General features: G+C 34.7%; 1 long non-coding RNA gene across 1 annotated transcript; it reads left to right on the forward strand.

The window, feature by feature from the left end:
• The first annotated feature begins 1,904 nt into the window (after nucleotides 1-1,904).
• LOC140170269 (uncharacterized) lies at nucleotides 1,905-21,497 on the forward strand. Its single transcript, XR_011861513.1, has 4 exons — nucleotides 1,905-2,012; nucleotides 8,740-8,929; nucleotides 10,400-10,438; nucleotides 18,174-21,497. It is a non-coding gene; the product is annotated as an uncharacterized lncRNA (long non-coding RNA).
• Nucleotides 21,498-22,364: the final 867 nt, after the last annotated feature.

Here is a 22,364-nt window from a genome sequence, read left to right on the forward strand (position 1 = left end):
CATTAAAATGTCGGGTTATATAAAGGTCATGAAAACGTTTTAAAACATTTTGTATGAAAACAAATGTGTTCAAAATTGTATTGTAAACTATTTTTGCAAACATGTTTGGCCAAATTTGGTCAACACTTAAATAACATTATGTTAAAATATTTGCACCCAGCAAACACAGAAATATTCTTAAAATGTTTTTTTCAAAAACGTTTTAACAACATTTAAATGTCGGGTTATATAAAGGTCATGAAAACGTTTTTAAAACGTTATTGCAAATATTTTGGGAAAACATTTTTTGCAAAATATTTATTCAACCCCAAAATAACATTCTGTTTAGAATGTTTTGTATCAATTTTTCAAAAATGTTTTTGAAATGTTATTAAAACGTTATTATGCCCTTTATATAACCCCACATTTAAACGTTTTCTGTAAAACATTTTGTGTTTGCTGGGCAGTAGATTATCAAAAAATGTTTTTTAATGTTATGAAAATGTTTTATACCCTTAATATACCCTTTATATAACCCAACTTTTAAACGTTTTCTGACAACCTTTTATAACCATTTGCGAGTGATGTCGAAAACGTTTTGTGTTTGCTGGGGCACTTGATTGGAGATGTAAAGTAAACATGTCAAAATTGCGCAATTTAGCGCAAAATTTGCACAATTACTTTGAAGCCATTTTTAAAAATAGCGGAATAGCGCAATTGTCACTAAGTGGAGAGTTTTATAATTGCGCTAAATTCAACAACTTATTATCATAATTGCGCTCTTTTCATTGAGCATTTTGAAAGTTTCATAATTACAACGTTTAGTCCATAATTGCGCTAATTTCCAAATGTGGTTGATAATTGCGCTAATTTCCAAATGTGGTTGATAATTGCGCTAATTTCAACAAGTTCTTATCATAATTGCGCTATTTCCATTGAGCATTTTGAAAGTTTCATAATTGCAACGTTTAGTTCATGATTGCGCTATAATTTCAAAATGTGGTTGATAATTGCGCTAATTTCAGCAGGTTTATCATAATTGCGCTAGTTTCATTGAGCATTTTGAAAGTTTTATAATTGCAACGTTTAGTTCATAATTGCGCTAATTTCATTGATAATTGCAGATTAGCAGTCAGTGTTGCTATTTTGATATTATGGTTATTGTCAGTTCCAGCGCCTTCATGACATTGATTGCCATGGAAACTATCACAATTCGCCATCAATGTAATTTCACTTTACTCATAATAAAAGAAGGTCTATAATTATATTGAGCTCGCTGAAAATTAACATGATATGAAGGGACTTTTGCAAAAAGCGATCTTTTGAATAATTATAGAGATATTACAAAAAAATACGTAGGTGTCAACAAACAGTTACAAACAAGTCACAAACATCCAAGTTTACTCTTTTAAGTATAATTGCAATACAGAGTCTAAAATCAGATGTTTTATTGATTAGTGTTCTGTCGTTCATTTGCCAATACCATTGATTTACTACAGAATATGAACCTAAACCAAATTGGTTTTGTGTCTTTTTTTTTGTTCTCACATTTTATATTGTTGTTAAGTTGTTAAACAATGTCTGTTCGCGAGTCGCGAATAGAGTGTCACGCAGGGGCGTTAGCCAGTCCTTGCAGCCAGTGAGAGTGTGAGAGAGAGAGAGAATCGGAGAGTGAGTCATGATCATGATGAAATCATGGTGTTGTCGATAAAATGTAGACTACATTCAGACTTGATCGAATAATATAATCAGAACGTAGACAATAAAAATTTGAGAGACACAATGGCGTAAAGACATACGTGTTTACGACGGCTGTAGGATTATTACTGTCAAAAAAGCCAGCATATGTGTCAACTTCAGTGACTGGTGAAATGTTTTCACCCACCGTCATTTACGAGATTGCTATATATTACAGATGATAATTAAAACTTTCATTACATAGTTGGTATTAATTCAGTGTACACCTATAACAAGACATCTCATTATATTCATTCAGGAAGCTGCTTCAAGGTTTGACGTGCCCTACAATGACGGTAAGTTAACATATTAATCTGGGAGATGATGATGTTGATGATGATGATGATGATGATGATGATGATGATGATGATGATGATGATGATACTGTATGAATTGTATATTTTTTATTTGTGGTAACATGTTTTAATAGATTGAAATTGTTGGGTTAATATGTACAGGCTGTATTACAAATGATTGGAAGTTTTTGGTACCAATCAAATTTGATGTTTGTTGAAAACGCCTGCCGCTTTGGCATTTCTTGAAAAGTCCAGAACATATTATTATGACTTTTTATGGCAACTAACTTTAAATATATATGTATTTCATGTGGAATTTTGATGTGTTCATCCAATTCATCCATTATCAATGGAAACTGGTGGGCACCAATTATTTTGATATACAAGCAAATCCGAGTTCACAAAATCACACGACCATCAAACTCGTAGCACCAGGACGCGAGGACGAGGAGCAGAGAAAGTGTCATTCATCATGTTGATTATTTCTGGCTATATTGTGCTTGGCAAACATTATATTTTACATTTTTCTATGAGATATCCACAGCGGCCTACGCCATGCATACGGTGTTTATATTAATAATAATATCACTGCTGCTAGAATAAGATTAAAAAAACCGCACGTTAAGGGGGTACTACACCCTTGTGATAAATTTGTGACTATTTTTGCATTTTTCTCAAAAAATAATAAAACACTGGTAAAAAAAGTTATGTATATTATTGGGGCAAGGAATCCAATTACTACACTGAAATTTCAGTGACTCAAGACAAGCGGTTCAGTATATATGATAGGAAATAAGGTACATCCTAGCGGTACCTTATTTCTTATCATAAATAACGAAAAAATCATAATGAAAAATCATAAAGATATTCCAATATTTTCTAAAGTTCTATCAAATTGTGTAAAATCTCTATGATTTTTCACACATAATTTGTATGTAGCGTGGAGAATCATTTATATAGGATTTTGGAGACACAATGTGATAATTTTAGGGAAATATAAAATGCTGGAACAAACAAATTAAACATTTTCCTGGAATGTATTGATTTCTATTGATTTCGATGCTGAAATAATTCTTCAAATAAAGTTCTTTGATGATTTATGTTAGCATTCTAGAGTCTCTCATTTTAGGCCAACATGTAGGCTCCTTTTGCATCGTCGAGACTAGCCACAAACCCAACTCTGGTATTCGTACAGGGCCTTTTGATCAGGGATTCAAATCCGACGAGAACCTGAGAACCGGTTCTCCTGAAGGATCTCGCTGGATTATCGTAAGCTTCCACGTCTCAGATCGCATGTTGTGTTATATTTTAACTTCCTTTACTTGCAGCGGCAATATGATTTATAATCTTATTAATCCAAAAAATTTGAAATGTTGGGAAAAAGGTAAAGTTTTCTTAATTTTAGCTGTCAATTTATTGTACGATCACAAATGGAAACCCATGGACTTGGAACTAGTTTAAAGTTTGAGCATTGATGGTAGTACTGAAAGCAACATGCAATTCTGTCGGTAAAAAGAATAAGGCCAGGTACATGAGGGGAAGGTGGTGACAGCCTTATGATTTTGCCTGTTTTTCTCAATATTGTGCAGGAATCGAAAGCCTGTTTTTGATGAGAACCAAAGCTTCTCACAAAAGCCCTTTGCAAAAACCTAAACAGGTTCGCGCACTAAATTGCGATTTTAAACCTCTGTTGATGAACGTATTATGCGTACTTGCTCAAGTGAGGATGATTTCTAAACCAGCAACTCGCACAGTACATAGTTTACGTCTCCTTGGGTTCAGGTATCTGCTGACCTCTCTTGGAATGAGCATGTGTCCAATGTTACCAAAAAGTGCAATAGACTCATAGGCTTCCTCAGGACTGTTGTTGGTAAACAAAATCAAAACATCCTGCTTACACTTTATCGTTCTCTTGTTTTACCGGTCATAGGTTTGTGTATAGTAAAAATCACATTAATAATTTGGAACTTATCCAAAGGAGAGCATCAATATTTATTTTGGGTCAGATAAGGGGGGATCAATCTTACAGGGAGCGAATTCAACAACTCAATCTTATGGATCTTAATAACAGGAGGAAATATTTATCTATTTATTTATCCCCGTCTTTTCGAATGCACTTCCAGTGTCCATCAGGGATCAGTTTATTTTGCATAAAAATATGAGGCCATTCAAAAGCCACCTTAAAACACATTTCATTGAAATGACTATGCAAGAACTGGAGCTGGACTCCTAAATTTTATGTTATTGTTGATAAAATATGTGTAATGTGTAATATGTAATATGTTAATTATTCTAAATGTGCAATATTTAATATATATGTTTTGAGTTCACTTGTCTCGTAGGGTTGGAGGGGTCACACCCCTCGGGTGATAGTGTTCACGCTCCTGGCTCCTCCTGGCTAGCCTACCGGGACAACCTTTTATAAATTTTATTTTATGACATGCTTTGTTTGTGTATTTTTGATGTATTTTAGCCAGTTATGTAAATAAATAAATAAATAAATAAATCAATAAATAAATAAATAAATAAATCAATAAATAAATAAATAAATAAATAAATAAATAAATAAAAAAATAAATAAATAAATCAATAAATAAATCAATCAATCAATCAATCAATCAATCAATCAATCAATCAATCAATCAATCAATCAATCAATCAATCAATCAATCAATCAATAAATAATAAATAAATAAATAAATAAATAAATAAATAAATAAATAAATAAATAAATAAATAAATAAATAAATAAATAAATAAATAAATAAATAAATAAATAAATAAAATGAGTGCAAGTTGTGTCAAGTCCCTTCTTACACTGTTTATTCTAATTGAGTTTTTGAATATGAAAAAAAATGTTTCTTCTACTTAAACAAGACCAGGGGCAATAACACTTCAGGTGCTCCATTCTACTTTAAATCTTCCTTACACAGTGATCGTGAGCTGACATAAAACTGAACAGTAAATGCTAATTACTTAATGTTTACCTTAGCCAAATGGCATTTGGCTAAGGGTCTCTTTTTCTTAGGTTCTGATTTTTCTTCCTTTCTTCTACAAATCGTATAATGAGCCATCGTAGCCATATGCGTTTGTCAATTTTGACGAAATTTGACGAAATTTGGTTATTAGGACCATTGGGGAGTGGGAGGGTGCCACGAATGTCACGTGAAAATGTCTGGCGCAAATGTCATGTCAAGGTCATTATGGCCAAAAACGTGTTTTTCACTGAAAATGCTACTCCTTCCCCATATTATATAGCACCGTGACATCACTTGCATACATTCATTGGGGTCAAAGGTCATTTAACCACTAACTATTTTGTAGAAAACATTTAAATGTGGTGTTATATAAAGGGTATATAAAGTTTATAAAACGTTATTAATATCATTTATTGAAAGTATTTTTGCAAAGACGTTTACTAACAAATATTTTACAAAACAGTTTGATAATATTTTCAAATGTTGTTGAAGTGTGTTTTTTGTTTCGTATAAAATGTTTAAAAATGTATTCAAGACTTTGAAATAACCCAATTGTTCAAAAAACAAATTGACCCAAACCCATAACCTTATCATAACGATATTGGCCATGATGTTGATCTCCGTGTGTTGATCTTAGGGGGCTGTCATTTTCTTCAGAAGGGGCTGGGTCATGAATATACTCGGGTGGGGGATAGAATTTTTAGACCAAAACTAGGGGGGTTAACACCCAAAATAGGTGGGCTATAGAATTATTAAGGGTTGGTAACTCAAAATTTTCGCGAGCATTCTTTATCTTAACAATCAAAATGTGCGCACAATCTTTAAAGGAAGGTGACCTGATATATTTGAAAAATCAAATTCTTTAAAACTTACATGTAACATAAAATGTCATCCCTTTCAAGCACTCATGCAAAAAGAACATGTAAATATTTTTTTTAAATGTGACTAATTCCTAATGGAATTACCAACTGACCGACATTTATACAGCGTGATATTGGTAGTCTACAGTGTTTTTATTAATGATAATCATCATGATCATGTAATATATTGATTTCAAGTGAATGGCCTTATTTTTCTTATAATCATATTGAAATTAGAAGTTCCAACTCGATGTATTTCCGAAGATATCATCAAAAAACTGCCTAATTAGTCTCAACAGTAGTTCTTGTCCATGGTATTCGTAGGTAACCTTATCGAATAAATACCTTCAAATTTATCAATTTGGACACAAATTACTCGGAACCAGAAGGTTTAAAATGAAGCACACATGACAGCTGACAAATCCAAGTATTTATCCCCTTCTAATCTTCCTCGAATCTTATTTTTCTTTCAAATGAGCAGACCGTCGTCTATTTCAGTACATATTTTTCAACAATTAAGTCGTATTCAGTTTTGCATGGCAGGCATGTATGTGAATTCGCAACATTCATTGACATATGATTTGATATCGAACGTACGGGCCTTCTTTATGTACCGATATGGGCATTGGCATGAATGGCGGTGTTTCACAATAGGGTCATGATGTCAAATTGTATTTTGTAGGCAACATTCAGCTACCGAAAGCTACCTACGAATACCTACTTATTTTGTTAATATCTTAGAAATAGTTAAATGCAGGCTATTGAAACTTGGTACTATTAAAGAGTGTATCACCCTGCCCATATTGCTTAAATATAATTTACTATTCTCTCAGTTTGTGGAAACATGTATTCGGAGGTAATTTCTCAATAATAAAGATGTCTGAATGAAATGTATGAAAAATTGTTTTAGTAGGTAATGTCAAAAAATACCACTCAAAAATTATCACAAAAAATTCACAATTATGTACAAATATGTGAAAAATTGAACAGGCAATCTTTTAATACACACCTTTCAGGAAATTTAGATTCAATCCAATGACTGCAATGGCATACCGCACAGCGTCATCATCTTGGTGTCAGAATCAACAGCACGGTGTAGCGATATTTTCCGCCGTGATTTTATGGTTTCGAGATAAAGGCCGAGCACTTTAGGCAAAGTATAACGCTCCACCTGTATCGTTACGAAAACCACCTATGTACGATAGATACGTAACGTTTCTATTCCACGCATGCTCCGCTGCTGAAATCACGATCTGGAAATTCGATTTTATTTTGGTCCGTTTTTGTTTTCAAGACGAAAACAAGCTTTTCAATACGCAGAGTTAAAGGAAGTCTCCGGCAATCACAACATTATGCCTTATATGTTAGAAAAATAATTATCAAGCACGAATCACATGGTTTTATTTAAAACAAACTCATAGTGACCATAAAAACGAATAAAAACATTTCTCAACACGCGATATTCAAAATTCCCGGACGCCAAGTGCAATGACGTCCCAGTAATACAATGAAAGCTGGCGACAATTGAACACAAATAACCATTACGTCATTGCACTTAGACAATTTCGGCGCGGGAATTTTGAATATCGCGTGTAGAGAGAACCGACTGTTTTTATTCGTGTTTATGGTCAATATGAGTTTGTTTAAAATAAAACAATGTGATTCGTGCTTGATAATTATTTTTTAACATATAAGGCATAATGTTATGATTACCGGAGTCCCCCTTTAAGGTTGTCACACTCTTTCAACACACATAATCATGTGCAAGCCTCAAAATATGGTTTATCAAAAAAATACAACGAAATAGTTTCAAGGAATAGAGATTTTATTATATACACCACCATGCATGTAGACCTATCTAGCGTGGAAGTATGTAGTGTGAATTAATTCAATTCAAAGGAATGCGATTCGATCATCTATAGAGACTATGTCAATAGAAGTTATATTGTCCGACATTCAGTAATAGAATAATCAATAACGGTCTTGATATTGTGAAAGACAACTACCAATCGCTTCCCGCGTGCAGAGGTTTTTTGTGACCTCGGCTGCTGGTGGAACATTTTTAGACCGATCGTTTCACTGTAATTTATTATATGGGGTAGACATTGTATACCGTCCAACCCTAAACTGTGCCAAAGCACCCTAAATCATACAGTCAAGGTCTATATCATACCGCCAAACCCAAAGGACTTTGCTGGAGGGCAACAACGACAGATTCGGAAAAAAGAACCCTTTTTATAATTCGGAACAGAGATCACGGTGACTCATTTCGGAATAAAGAACTTCTTTAGAGATTCGGAATGAAGAACCATTTTTTTCATATTCGGAATAGAGAACTTTTTGTCATATTCGGAATATAGAACACGGTGACTTATTTCGGAATAAAGAACCTTTTTTCGTTTTCGGAATAGAGAACCCATTTTTTCACATTCGTAATAGAGTACCTTTTTTCATATTCGGAATAGAGAACCTTTTCTGTTTTCGAAATAGAGAACCTTTGTAATAGAGAACTTTTTTTAATTTTCGGAATAGTGAACCGTCGGAATAGCGAAATTTCGGAATAGCGAACGTCGCCCAACATAACTGGTACCTTAATTCTTTGGCTTACTGTTGTACACACTTACTTCTCATACAAAATGAAAACGAACATAAGCGTAAACCGGTAGACTCATAATTCGCGACTCGTAACGCATTTACAACAAGACGCGAATTTTGTACTTCATTACGGATATATTTATTTGACAGCCTTGACCTCTTCAAAACGTACACGTTCGTTTCCTGGTGGCAGTTCATTGGCGTCAATGTTTTTTTTTTTATAAATGCATGTTCACACTCATCAGTTATTGATGCTATTTCCCTTTTATATTTTACTTTATTTTTGTTTATTAGACTTCAGTCAAAAAAGTACTTTCTTTGGTGGCTTTGCTATGTACAGTCATTGTTGCAGTAAACACTCATCATTGCGGCCCAGCAGATGACTCGAATTCTTCGTATAAAAGCTGTAACGAACAGGCGTACGCAGTATGCTTCAAAAATTATAACGATAACATTTGCTGTCCGCATTTAGGCATGGATTATTGTAAGTAATTACCTACCTAGGTCTTGATTGATTTGCTATCGAATCTTCTTCTTCTCCCATGAACATGCTCTGACCAAATGCATGACACAAAGTGTGTGAGCATGAACAACCCATCAAAAATTCCCCCAAATCATGAAAATTCATGCCCGTTGCTAGCGAAAATAGGGCATGTTCTTGGCATGTTCTTGGCAAGATTTTGGCATTTCCCTTGGCATGGCTCATGCCTAAATTTTTTCTTTCTTTCTTTCTTTCTTTCTTTCTTTCTTTCTTTCTTTCTTTCTTTCTTTCTTTCTTTCTTTCTTTCTTTCTTTCTTTCTTTCTTTCTTTCTTTCTTTCTTTCTTTCTTTCTTTCTTTCTTTCTTTCTTTCTTTCTTTCTTTCATAATAAATAATTACGTTGTAAATGAAAGGAAATCAGGAAATTTTAAAGCTCCCTTTTTGAAATTTGTTCCCTTTTAGATAAAAAAGTAAATATCTAAGTTTATAAATTTTGTTGTCTACTAGGGTTGCAAAATCTATTTATTTAAAATTCTATGATTTTGGCGACGAAATCTCACTCCATGGAAGACATACTTGTCGAATTTTGAACCCGCGTGACAAGATCGGCACGATATTAAAACCAAAAGATCCAGGCCTATTTCAGATGCTCAGGGCTGGGAATTTGGGCCTTGGAATACCCGGGGTTTGCATCGATTTGTATCGGATATTTGACCCGGGTGGGCCGAGGAGTTGTTCAAGATTTTGCCCGGGAGGGTCCACGACTGTCCAGGTGTTTACCCGGGACTTGAACTTTTAAACCCACAATTTTAAAACCGGGTACCCAGGGCCCAGGACTCAGGGGCCGGGGTTTGCATTTGATATGTGCATAAGCTCTAGACAGCTACATTTCTAGTTTGTCACCATCATGTGACCATACTAGATTTTCTCGTTCCAATCCGGCTTTTTTGTGTGTTCATTTATAACGAAGGAGCACAATCCAGCTTGGGACCGAGACTAGTGACATGTACGCATATAATATGAACGCCCGATTGAACGCACGTACATAATACGACGTACTGAACATCGCAATCTCTCTTAATGGGTTCAAATTTAATGGGTTCAACCGTAAACCTTCCACCAACAAATAAGAAGGGAATAATTTACATTGCATGGTCTCCTTCAACTTGAAACTAATTGCAGAAAGAACATTTTTCAAAACTATGCACCACGCTAAATGTACCGAAATCCCTTTACATGTAGGTATTGGAAACAGGCCTCATAGAAATGCAAAATGGTGTAAAAATGTTGCAGTTAGTTAAAAGTGAAAACCTTAATTTGCCTGCATACTATGACTGATTCACAGCATCATGTACTCTCTTCATTATCTGGGCTTCTCTAACATGAATACTTGTATTGAATTTAAAGGCAGCAGTGTATTTAAACATGTAAATTGAAACTCTTGAAAATACGATTTTATTTGATCTCATACCAGGTTCTTAACAAGAAACAGTGTACCAAACGGATGAAAAAGGTAGGTCATAGTTAGCTTACAATTCTCAACGACGATCTTCTTTTTCCGAAACGAGAAGAGGACGTCAAATTTGAGGAGTTGTCAAATTTAAAAGGTGTCCAAATTTAAGAACAATGTTAAATGTTTAAACTTTTTACCATCAGGTTTAAACTATGTTTCTTACCTTTGTGATCAACTATTATCCCCGTAAATTGAAGAGTCAAATTACGGGATAATTATTAACAAATGCAAAGAATGCATATCCATCTATATATCGTCAGCCTGCTACGATAATTCATAACGTCATTTTTGTAATATTTTGAGAACAAAGTACAAAATTAGGTTCAAGGATGCAAGTAAACATAGTTAGTCAACAATCTTTGCATAAGAACAAATGATATGAGACCAATTAAAGGGAATATAGAAACTAATTAGGGTGATTACCCAGCAAACACAAAACGTTTTCGACATCATTCGCAAAAGGTTATAAAAGGTTGTCAGAAAACGCTTAAATGTCGGGTTATATAAAGGGTACATTAATGGTATAAAACTTTTTCATAACATTAAATAACATTTGTTGGTAATTTACTGCAAATGTTTTACAGAAAACATTTAAATGTCGGGTTATATAAAGGGTATAAAAACGTTTTAATAATATTCCTAAAACATTTTTGAAAACTTGGTACAAATCATTCTAAACAGAATGTTATTTTGGGGTTGAAAAAATATTTTGCAAAAAAATGTTTGCCAAAAATATTTACAATAACGTTTTTAAAATGTTTTCACGACCTTTATATAACCCGACATTTAAATGTTATTAAAACATTTTGTAAAAAACATTTTAAGAACATTTCTGTGTTTGCTGGGTGCAAATATTTTAACATAATGTTATTTAAGTGTTGACAAAATATTTGGCCAAAAATGTTTGCAAAACAGTTTACAATGACATTTCGAAAACATTTAAAAAATATTGTTGTAGTGTGTTTCCATACAAAACGTTTTAAAACGATTTCATGACCTTTATATAACCCGACATTTTAATGTTATTAAAACGTTTTTACCTAAAACCAAAACCCAAAATATAACTTATTTAAAACGTTTTTGTGTTTGCTGGGTACGTAACCGACGGATGCTTGAACCGTATTTTGTACTTTGTTCTCGAAATTACAAAAAATAATAGACTTATTCTGTTACAGATAGTCCTACACCCATATCAATTTGTAAGCGCTCTTCAGCAAAGACATAGTTCGTTGAATTTACAACCGTATGACAAAACAAGCGAAAATAGTAACTTTTTGCACAAGATTTGCAATTAAAGAGAACTGGCCATTGCTTATTCTAGTGACGCTAGTATATCGAAAATAATTGTAAGTGTTTCATTTAATGACATAAATTTTGAAAAATATTGTAAGGAACACTTGAGGTTTTGACTTTTAAAACCTACATTTTGGTCAAAAAATGTGCTTGGATAGGTAGTTTTCAACAGATTTTCCATATTCGCCTTGCTATATAACATTGAATTGCGTTATATGTTGACCTAATGCCCGAAAAGTGTCTTTAGGGGGAAGTGTTAGCTTTCGTTTGATAAAACAAATCTGATTGGATGAAGGGAACAGTTTAGGTTTCGACAAAAATCAATCAAAGAGACCCATTTTTCAGCTAGAAACTCTACAGCTCTTGTATTGCTATGCACTCAACCGTGTAGTGTAATCAAAGGCTGTGCGGAGACAATTCACTGCTTGCTTGAGAGCTCATGGGACGAAAATGTGCGCACAGGTGTATCGAAGTGGAAACTGCGCGCATGATGGTTTATAAGAGAATCGTTTTTGTATAGAAACCTTTCCATATGATGCTCACCCATATTATATAGTTTTTATCGGCGCATCCCCATACCACCAACGTGTCACGCGTGAAAACGAGTCTTTTATTGGCGCTATTTTAGACCTTTTGGGCTACAAATTAAATGCTAAAATATCATATTTAGAATGTTTGGCATCAAGTTTTCAAAAATATTTTTGAATGTGATTAAAACGTTTTTATGCTCTTTATATAACGTAAAACGTTTCGTGTTTGCTGGGCCCAGCAAACACAAAAACGTTTTAAAAACGTTTTAAACACTTTATATTTTGGGTTTTGGTTTAGGTAAAAACGTTTTAAATAACATTAAATGTTGGGTTATATAAAGTGATATAAAAACGTTTTCAAAATATTTTATCAACAATTGAATATATGAATACAAAACCCATCCAAGTCCATACTTTGGCCAAATTGAGTTAAGCATGGGAAATCATATGTATGAAAGAACAACTCAAATTCATCCTCTGTGTCTATTGAGCACGTGAGAATTAGCATGTATGAAAGAACCATCCAAGTCCATGATTTGAGTCTTGTAACATATTGATTGAAATCCAGTATGTATAACAATTCACTTGTAACACATTAATTGCTGGAGAGTGACTTTTTTTTTTTAATGGGTTTAATCAAGGAAAGTATGTGGTTTTTATTACATGGCAGAATGCTTATCAACATTATACATACCTGTGTGCTTTATTTTGTATTATCTTACTAGTAATAATCTCATTCCAACATTGTTTTCTTTGTATTTGATTCAAAAAAACCACCCAAGTCCAGCATTTAAAATGAACCCCACTCCAAATCTAACTGAAGGAATTAAAATAGTACACAGGTTTTTTTCTCAAAATCACTTCCCATGGACTTGGGTGGGTTTTGAATTTTGATATTCAATTATTAAATAACATTATGCTACAATATTTGTTGCAGGTTAGGGAACAAACCAAAAGTTCGATGAAGCCCTATAAACGAAAGTCCTTTCTCAATATAATTAATCTTTTCCGTGAGCACGTCCCCGTCCCTTGTCTTGTCTTTTGGGTATGTTTGGTAAAGTTGCTTTTTTTTCTTAATTTCATTTGATTTTAGGGAAAGGCTAACTTTCAGGGCTTTTTGGTCTTCCAGCCTTTTCTTCCATATGCATCGTGTTTGTATATTTTTGATGTAATGTAATGTAATGACTTTTATTGAAATAAATATGAATATGTGTTAATATGTGTTAGGGAGAGAGGGGTCAAAAAGTCTGATTACGTTTGTAAAGAAGTAGTTAAAACATCGGTCCTTTTTTAAGGTTTAATTGTAAAATTTTAGTGTTTTCAAAATGATTTAAAATAAATATAGAGTGCAGCACTCGCAACCTGCAACTTGTAAGTTCATTTTTTAAAGCAGCTGTACCGCACTTCTTTATTGGAAAATCAAGCAAGTCCTAATTTTTATGAAGAAAAATACTTTCAAAATAAAATAGAATCATTGTTTCTTAAACGTGATCAATATCCTAGCAATGTCACACCCCTCCACAACCCCATCGACCATTGCGACGGCCCTGTGCCCAATGAATGCGGGTTGGAATTTTCGATATGACACTTACGGAGGGAGGGGGGAGGGGGAAGGGGTTAGCCTTCTAACGAAAGGACTGTCGTTTATAGGGCTTCATCGAACTTTTAGGTTGTTCCCTTATCAAAAATGGTTTTGATTGTCATGAAAATAGCCTGACATTTAAACGTTTTCTGACAACCTTTTATAATCATTGTGAATTATGTCAAAAACATTTTTGTTTGCTGGGAGAACTACCCAACATGTATTTTTTTTTCAAAAGTTCATTGTTTATCTAAATAATGTGCTGTAGAAGCTTAGCGAAAATTGCTTGGTACCAATAATACTTCATCAGTAGACTTCGGTTGTATATATAAATGCGCATTTATAAATGCGCACGTGACCAGATGGCCAGCGCCATATTTGCATTACATCACTGTCAATCACTGAAATGGCGACCATTGAAGGAGTGGCTACAGTTGTGACCTTGTTTCGTGGCTAGCACTGACAAGGAACATTGGCTGGAGGTTCGATGCTATACATTTGCAAGGATAAATCATGGATATCAAAGGATCATGATTATTGCACAGCACCCCCCATGTACAAACATGTTTATTTATTTATTTTTATTTATTTATTTATTTATTTATTTATTTATTTATTTATTTATTTATATATTTATTTATTTATTTATTTATTTATTTATTTATTTATTTATTTATTTATGCGACGAAAAACGAAAACCCTGGTCTATTTTGAACAAATTGGGAAACAAATTTCGGAAATTTCAGGACAATTTGTTTTTTGTATTTTCTCAAATTGAAATTTATTTACAGATTTTTGTGATTTTTGTGTTATTTAAAATTTTTGTTTTTAAATACCAACCGACCGACCCTACTTGAAAGGTCCGTTCGCCCGTAGAACAGGGTTTCTCTCTTTCTCGCCTTACTTATAATTTTATAAATATTATTTGTCCCCCCCCCTCCCCCACAACCACCCCTCCCCCCCCTTTACACTCATAAATTAATTGTTTTTTGCTAACTTTCCCTTCCGTGTAAAGTAAAACTTTATAAGCCGGTTGAATCAAACTGAACAAAATTGACGTATACAATTACAATATACCATGATAATAATGTGTATGACGAGATCTAACTTACTAGCTGAATAAACCTCAAACCATGCATTAAATACGTGATTGTACGTCATATTGTCATATAACGTATGAGCGTGATGTATAGTATACGAGTCTTGCTCAACATCTTCCAGCCGGGATGATTAGATCATGTACAGTCATCTACGTGTTTATACTCTAAATTGTACGTCAAAGGGTGTGCAGATTACCGATTTAGCATGGGGGGCACAAAAAGGTGCTTAAAAACACATTTTGAATTTGTTTTTTGTCCATTTGCGAGCGAATGAGTAAGTTAGAATTGAGGAGGTCGGGCGGGGACATCTAGCCTATTTAGTTTGAGAGGGTCATTATACCGAAAAGGGCTAAAGTTATAGTTTCTTCAATTTACGTTATAATTAGAGTTAAAATTAGGGTCAGAGTTATGTTCATTGGCGGCGCTACGGGGGGGGATACTTATCTTGACTCCCAAATAAATAAATCCATGACCCCTTCCTTCCGAAGAAAATGACAGCCCCCTAAGTTCCCTACGTGCAAACATTATCAAATAACATCATCGGCAGCTACCCAGTTCTGACCTTAATGCCAGTAAGAATCACATTTCGTCATCAATATGGCCAATTGCCACGCCCATTTAGCACGGAAATAATGAAATATAACTTTTAAATCAGCTATATCTAGCTTTTCCGTCATAATATTTTTTTTTCCGTAATGGAAAATCCAAATAAAGAGTTTATGTTTCGGGTCAAATTATTTTGCCCTTTGCAATCAATGCCACTATTTTGCAAAACTAATTTTCCTTGTAACCTGTCATTTTTGCCTATACTTTTGCGTGTGGAATTTGTGCACATCCGGGTACCTTACATCGTTGAACACGGTATGGCGACTTGTAGATATCACGTGCGCATTTATATATGCGCATTTATATATATACCCGAAGTCCACTGTTCATGTAGAGTGCTATGGCATAAAACAAGACAAGATTACTTCCACAAGTACCAAGTGAACAAATTATAAACTGCACATCTCGCAAACGGCTCCTTAAACAACTTGGGCAAAATTACCCTCGATTAGAAAGAAGCGAGGGCAATAAATCTTGCTCCACTGGTTTCAGTTTCCGAAATAGGATATCATAATTTAATCTCATATTCCTGGCCAGTACTCGACACCTGCTGATGTTTGTCCTCTTGCGTGTCAACACATTCCAGATGTTCTGGAGGCAAGGTTAACCTGGCTCGCTGAGTCAAATCACTGAGAAAATTGAATTCCATAACATAATATAGTTCCAAGTATATTATATTATTTAGAGGATTTCTTTATTAAATTTTATGTGTGAAATATTCAGTGAGTATCTTTATTTGTAAATTGTAAATTTGTAAATATTAAATGCAACATCGTGAAATGTTTCAGATCTGATATACAAAATTATTTACTAATCACACTATTCATATTTATCCGCGTCACATGTGGTTAAGAAGTTTCACCTAAACATATACAATTTCGTGGAAGCTGACCAGCTAAAGCACATGCACAGAGCCACAACAAACGACAGATCACATTAGGGAACAACCCAAAATTTGGATGAAGTCAAATATCGAAAATTCTAACCCATATAGAATACAGGGCTGTCTTTATGGTGGATGTGCAAGGGTTGGGGGGGGGGGTCGGCGATGCAATGCTTGGACATTGATCATGTTTATGGAAGAAATAACTGACTATTCCATTTTATTTTAAAATATTTTTCTTCATACTTTTTTTTGGCACGGAAAAAATAAGACTTGCTGGTTTTTTTAATAAAAAAAATCAAATTGCGGTATAGGCCTAACTGTACAACTGCTTTGAAAATGAAGTTATATAAATTGCAGGTTGCGAATTACGAGTAGGCCTACATCCTGCACTCTATTGATTTGAAATCATCTGAAGCGACCACTGTAAAATGTCAAACTCGTACTTCCAGAAAATACTAAATTTTAAAATTATATAATAAATCCTTTTAAAAAAGATCAACTTTGTCCGATGTTGTAACTACTTTTTTTACAAACGTAATCGGACTTTTCACCCCCCTCCCCGGCCCCTCCTCCCTATTAAACGAAAGGACTTTCGTTTATAGGACTTCATCGAACTTTTTGTTTGTTCTCTTACAAGGTCGATCAATTTTGCTTTGCTTTAGTGCAAAGGTCACCTCGTCTAGGGTAGTCACAAGCATGCATAGCTAGTCTGCAGCAACACGTGGTGGCTGAGGCCCTGGATTGCTTGTGATATTTTCGAATGGTGGTAAATTTTTGTATTCCGTTATTTCACAAAAAACTTGACAATATAGAAACATTTAGTATAAAATCAAGAATTTCGAATGTTTTGCAAACGAGTTTGGGTATACATGTTAGAAATTAATAATACAGGTGCTGAAAATAATAATTTTAGTAAAATGTGAAAATTCGAAGTTAAAAAAAAATTACAAGTGAGGCAGGGAAGTTTTAATTTGCCAAGTCCTGGAAGTATTGAAACCCCAGAACATGTGACTGCGGATATTTTTGAATGGTGGAAAATATTCGTATCTCGCTATTTCATGAAAATTTAGTTTTATTAAGTTTATTACAAATATCAAAAACTAAGAATGTTTGCAAATGAGTTTGGGTATGTTTGGAGCAGAATACAATGTTACTCTGTCGTAAATAGCACACTTTTCAGTACAATATGAAAATTAAAAGTTAAAAATATATGCATAGGGCCTATAGGAGAGGAGAGAGAGCTGGAAGTTTGTTTGCTCTGAAGAGCCCTGCATTCAGGCTAGTTGTTTTGTAGTTTATTGGCGTCCGATATTTTTAATGGGCAGTCAACTTTCATAGGCAAAACTTATGGACACTTGATAATATAAAATACCAAGTAGGCCTATAATAATCATGAACTTTAAATGTTGGTAATGAGTTATAGTTATGTTTTTTTTTTCATTATAAAAATAGTGGTTGAAAGTATAGTCCAAGCACTGAATTGCCGGAGGGCATATAATATGGTGACCCAAGTCCACTTGGTTATGATGACAGGTGGACCACTATGCCCATGGCAATTGCCATGGCAACTAGCTGTCACAGCTGAAAATAGCTGGAAAAAGCATGCATTGAAAACTTTTAAGGACATGTACATATAATGACTTTATATGATTCTTGTGTCAAAATTATTGACCTGCCTGTTTTCTATATACATGAACTTTAATTGACATACTTTTTGTTATTTTTCTTCCAATCACAGATGTATGCTTTTTCAACGATAACAGCGACAACTGACAGAATCCCGAACAATGACAACTGCGAACAACAATTGATTTATTATTTGATATTTTGGTAGAATTAGACAATTCAATGATATGTAGTTTAGGGTCTGGAATCATTTCTCCAACATAAATAAATAAATAAAAATAACAACACCTGATCAATATAATAAATGTAACTATTTACAACAAAGGAACGATATTCATTCAAATGGGACTTGATAAAAAACCTTTAGAAAACCTAGAACTCTCAAACAGAAAATATTTAATATGTAAATCTCCCGACAATAACGTCATCAATTGGCGACTACAGATGCTCGCACATTATTTTATACCACCAAAATTTATTTTCTACCGGGTGATGTTCTTTTGTTTTATTGAATTTCCTATATTATGTATTTTCATTTTCAAATTTTGGTTCAGTTGTATTTATTTTTATTTTACCATGCGGTAGCAATTTATAATGTCGAAATCCCCCGTGCCCCTATGACGCTACGCCACTGGGGAAAACTGTGATGATTTTCCATTCGTTATAGGGTCCATTGTTCCGAAGTGAAAAGCAGTGAAAACATGCTCAATTATGCACTAAAAAAGTTAAAAACTAGCCATTAAAAAAATGTACGAGCCGTGTCATAACACAATTGACATTCAACAACCCCTCCTATACCTTTGTACAGAAGCCAACCGTTGTTAATCCGTGATGAATCCACACTTTTACTTTTACTTTTACGCGAACATGTGTGCGTTTGCAAGCTTAAAGCTGAATTTATACTCGATCGCTTTTGCAGAAAAGCGATTTTCAGAGCGTCAAGCCGCTGGCCGATCAATTGATTCAAATCGCCGAGGCAAAAACGACGTCGCTTTTGCAAGTTGACGAAATCTCAACTTCCCTGCGATATCGCTTGACACGTGAATGCGTCAACCAATCATATACAACCATCTGGATCTATTAAGCTGAATTAATACTCGATTCGTTTTGTAGTCTCCACGGCAGCCAGTTTGGTTCCGCTCCCTCCACACAAAGAGTCTGCCAATGGCCACTTATAACGCCGTTTCTGATTGGCTACACGCATGTAGCTGTAGAGCTGTACATACGGGAACTTGATTGACCTCAGTCAGTGTGGCGAGATGGCGGGTCAAAATTGCTCATGAATAATTAAGTAGCCGATCGATGAATTGAAAGCTTTGTTTGACGCCAAGCCGGATGACGTCGTCAGAAAACCGTTAGCCAATCAAAAAGGACCAGTTCGTCATCATTGGCAGACTGTTTGTGTGGAGGGAGCGGAACCAAACTGGCTGCGAAGGAGACTATCGCTTTTGCAGAAAAGCGATTTTCACGCATGCTCAATGTTTACTTACATTTCCAGAGCGTCAAGCCGATCAATCGATACAAATCGCCGAGGCAAAAACGACGTCGCTTTTGTAAGTTGAAGAAATCTCAACTTCCCTGCGATATCGCTTGACACGTGAACATGGTGAATGCGTCAACCAATCATATACAACCATCTGGATCTATTATTTTGCTAATTAATTTACCTTTCTCGATTATTAATTTTTGGTGATGAATTAATTCAAAGCATTAATTATTGACAGCAACTGATGTTTTAAAAATGTATTTTGTGGCATTTAGAATATTTTAATTGTCGTCTGCAATCGCTATCGCCGTGATAAGTATAAATGCAAAAGCGACGAGCGATGCATCGCAAAATTCGGCGATTACCCATCGCTTTTCAAAAGCGTTTAATCGCAATCGCTCGGCGAGCGAGTATAAACTTAGCTTTACAAGTTGAATTCAGTATTTTTCAGGCAGCGGCTAAACTGCAGTTTTATTCTGTGGTTACATTGCTGATATCAACGGAGAAATCATAGAAGTTTTTGTAAGGCTGAGTAGCCGTAGTACAAACATGTACTGTAGGCTGGTTCTATTTTGGAACAATCGTGTTCCTAGCGGCAAGTTTGCGTAAAATTTGAACTGAACTCGAATCACCTATCTGCCAAGCAGTATTTTGAGACCGATACCCTTAAAAGACCCTAAATGACCCCATGGGATCGTATTAGGGGCAAAAATTAATTTTATAACACTTTCAAACATGTCAAATTATGCCTCTGCCCACACGGATCCCAAAAATGTAATGTTGGTGCGTGTACGACCTATCGTTAAGAAGTTATGGGGCGCAAAAGTCACAGGTCGATTTGCTTGTTGTGTATGGGCCAAAAGTCAAAGTTGCTCCAATTTTCGGAAAAGGTTAGATAAGATCACGAGCTTAGCGGTTTCAGAAAAATAATAGTTTGCACTATCTGGGATGTCCATTTAGCATGTTACACAGCAAAGAGTCAAAATATATAAGATTGCATAGGATTCAGTGGAATTTGCATTTATTTATCATCTATCTTCTCTGAACTTGACATCGCTGATACTAAAAAATAATTTTTTCTTGAATCTCATGAACTTGCGGAACAGTTTGCATCCATTTTTCGGAACAACATTAATTTTTCACCCTGACCTTGGACTTGTTGAGCGCCATAGCTTGGTAAACTATATGTACTACGCACAAATATGTTAGATTTGTACGGTCCTGAGACTCAGACGAATATTTTGACATGTTTTTAGTGAATTTGGAACATGTTTAAATATCAGTATCCGAAGTAACCAAAATAATTTGGTTGGCATCTTTTACGCAAACTCGCATAAAGTGACCGAAAAAGCCTTTGAAAGCAATGAAAACACGGGATTTCTAAAGCGCATTAAAGTGGATATTCTTGTTCTTGCATGTAGGCCTACTCAATGATATCCTAAATATTCACACTTTGAATAGGTAACTTATTGGTCAACGCAAAGGGAAGTATATGGTATATGGCAATAAATATTTTCGATATCAGAGCTTATGGATTTTACTTAAATCTGATTATCTGACCGATGGTGTTAATTAATCGTACTTGTTGGCGCAAGAAGTAACATTCAATACCATCAGTTGTTGGTCAATTGCTTACCCCCTCCCCCTTAATTCCGCTAGAGTTCTACTCTTAAATTGAGGTCAACATGTTTGAGAGCGGTTCTTAGTCAATTTAAGGTGCCGATTCCGAATCTTTGCATGTACTTTCAGTAAAAGGGTCAGCAGTTTTGAAACTTGTCATTAAAGGGTAACACATGCGTCTAATGTCAAATTAAATTAAAAAAGAAAATGACTAACCAAGAAAATGACCAACTGAGCAATTTGACCCATATGTAACTACCCTCTCATCATGTTCATTTCAAATATGAAAACTTTGGACAACTTTTACATATTGCACATAAAAGATTCGAATCCCCCATTTGATAAACATTCTGTGTATTTCTGTGTATATCCCTCTAAATGTGCATACCCTTGGACCATCAATCAACTATATATTATCAAAACAAGCGGTACGGGGTTACTATAATAATAATAATGATTCTACTTATTTCCAAAGCATTTCCGAAGTAATGTGAACAGACATCATCTATTCTATCTATAGTTTATTCATGCTTTGATCACATTTTGAATAAGCTTGTTAGCAATGCCAGGATACCATCAGCCTGTTCACATCACGTCACTTTTTACGTATTAATTAAAATGGGATACCAAAAGTGTTGCTTTGTCTAGTGTGTTTAATATCACGTCGTTTAGTTGCACAATGTATAGTTAGTGAATGGAAACCACTTTTGACATACAGTACCACCCACTTTCTTTTGTATTCAAGCCTGCAAACAAAGAAAAGGAAGAATGCCGTATGATTACCATGTCTTACCAACCCAGTCGCTCTATAATAAAATGATCATATTAATCATTCCACAACTGGTCTTAAAGTGATCATTATGAATCAATAGCGCCATCTGTATGTTGTTATTAAGTTTATGCCGTATGTATGTTTCGAAGTTATATTATTTTGACATAAACATACGCACCCCTCCCCCCCCCCCACACACACACATATAATCACACTAAACAAGCACGACCCGTTTCCATCCAACACCAGGCTGTGCACAGCTGATGCATCGTCCTTGTATACCAGTATCGTTCACAGGGACGGTCTTCATGTTAGCCAAATCGCTCTCAACACGCGTACTGTTCATAATCCCCCCACTGACCACCTGGTCCGCCCCATGGAACTTGTTCTCACGTTGAACAATTTTATGTTCAACAACATCACTA

Source organism: Amphiura filiformis, chromosome 14, assembly GCF_039555335.1.
Source record: "Amphiura filiformis chromosome 14, Afil_fr2py, whole genome shotgun sequence".
Classification (NCBI taxonomy): Eukaryota; Metazoa; Echinodermata; class Ophiuroidea; order Amphilepidida; family Amphiuridae; genus Amphiura; species Amphiura filiformis.